This window comes from Triticum dicoccoides, chromosome 3A (assembly GCF_002162155.2).
Source record: "Triticum dicoccoides isolate Atlit2015 ecotype Zavitan chromosome 3A, WEW_v2.0, whole genome shotgun sequence".
Classification (NCBI taxonomy): Eukaryota; Viridiplantae; Streptophyta; class Magnoliopsida; order Poales; family Poaceae; genus Triticum; species Triticum dicoccoides.
In genome coordinates, this window is record NC_041384.1 from 187,488,653 (window position 1) to 187,490,951 (window position 2,299).

The following is a 2,299-nucleotide window of genomic DNA, read 5'->3' on the forward strand; positions in this document are numbered from 1 at the left end:
TTCATGATGCTCTCTTTATGTTTTAATTCTTATCCTTTATGTGAGCATCATTGAAATCACCATGCCTAGCTAGGGGCGTTAAACGATAGCGCTTGTTGGGAGGCAACCCAATTTTATTTTTGTTCCTTGATTTTTGCTCCTGTTTAGTAATAAATAATTTATCTAGCCTCCGTTATGATTGAGTTTTTATGGTTTAATTAGTGTTTGTGCCAAGTAGAACCTTTGGTAAGACTTGGGTGAAGTCTTTGCGATCTTGCTGTAAAAAACAGAAACTTTAGCGCTCACGAGATTTGCTGCCATTTTTTACTGGAGAGTGATATTAGGTTGATTCTTTTTTCAGATGATTAATAGACAAATTCCTCAGGTACAAAATTTATTTCAGAATTTTTGGGGTTATATAAGTATACGTTTGATACAGATTACTACAAACTGTTCTGTTTTTGACAGATTCTGTTTTCATTGTGTTGTTTGCTTATTTTCATGAATCTATGAATAGTATCGGAGGGTATGAACCATAGAGAAGTTGGAATACAGTATATATTACACCAATGTGAATTTAGAATGAGTTCACAACAGTACCTAAGTGGTGATTTATTTTTCCTATACTAACGGAGCTTACGAGTTTTCTGTTAAGTTTTGTGTTGTGAAGTTTTCAAGTTTTGGGTAAAGATTCGATGGACTATGGAATAAGAAGTGGAAAGAGCCTAATATTGGGGATTCCCAAGGCACCCCAAGGTAATATTCAAGGACAACCAAGATTCTAAGCTTGGGGATGCCCCGGATGGCATCCCCTCTTTCATCTTCGTTCATCGGTAACTTTACTTGGAGCTATATTTTTATTCACCACATGATATGTGTTTTGCTTGGAGTGTCATTTTATTTTATTTTGTTTTGCTTGCTGTTTTAATAAAATACCAAGATCTGAAATTATTAAATGTTAGAGAGTCTTCACATAGTTTCATAATTATTCGACTACTCATTGATCTTCACTTATATCTTTCGGAGTAGTTTGTCATTTGCTCTAGTGCTTCACTTATATCTTTCTAGAGCACGGTGGTGGTTTTATTCTATAGAAATAGATGAACTCTCATTCTTAACTTATATTATTTTGAGAGTCTTAGAACAGCATCGTAGTTTGCTTTGGTTATGAAACAAGTCCTAATATGATAGGCATCCAAGAGGTATATAATAAAAACTTTCATATAGAATGCATTGAATACTATGAGAAGTTTGATACTTGATGATTGTTTTGAGATATGGAGATGGTGATATTAGAGCCATGCTAGTTGAGTAGTTGTGAATTTGAGAGATACTTGTGTTAAAGTTTGTGATTCCCGTAGCATGCACATATGGTGAACCGTTATGTGATGAAGTCGGAGCATGATTTATTTTTTGATTGTCTTCCTTATGAGTGGCGGTCGGGGACGAGCGATGGTCTTTTCCTACCAATCTATCCCCCTAGGAGCATGTGCGTAGTACTTTGTTTCGATAACTAATAGGTTTTTGCAATAATTATGTGAGTTCTTTATGACTAATGTTGAGTCCATGGATTATAAGCACTATCACCCTTCCACCATTGCTAGCCTCTCTAATACCGCACACCTTTCGCCGGTATCACACCCACCATATACCTTCCTCAAAACAGCCACCATACCTACCTATTATGGCATTTCCATAGCCTTTTCGAGATATATTGCCATGCAACTTTCCACCATTCCGTTATTATGACACGCTTCATCATTGTCATATTGCTTTGCATGATCATGTAGTTGACATCGTATTTGTGGCAAAGCCACCATTCATAATTCTTTCATACATGTCACTCTTGATTCATTGCGTATCCCGGTACTCCGCCGGAGGCATTCACATAGTCATATTTTGTTCTAAGTATTGAGTTGTAATTCTTGAGTTGTAAGTAAATAAAGTGTGATGATCATCATTATTAGAGCATTGTCCCAAGTGAGGAAAGGATGATGGAGACTATGATTCCCCAAGAAGTCGGGATGAGACTCCGGCTGAAAAAAAGGAAAAGAGGCCATAAAAAAAGAGAAAATGCCCAAATAAAAAAATGAGAGAAAAAGAGAGAAGGGACAATGTTACTATCCTTTAACCACACTTGTGCTTCAAAGTAGCACCAAGATCTTCATGATAGAGAGTCTCCAATGTTGTCACCTTCATATACTAGTGGGAATTTCACATTATAGAACTTGGCTTGTATATTCCAATGATGGGCTTCCTCAAAATGCCCTAGGTCTTCATGAGCAAGCAAGTTGGATGCACACCCACTTAGTTTCTTTTG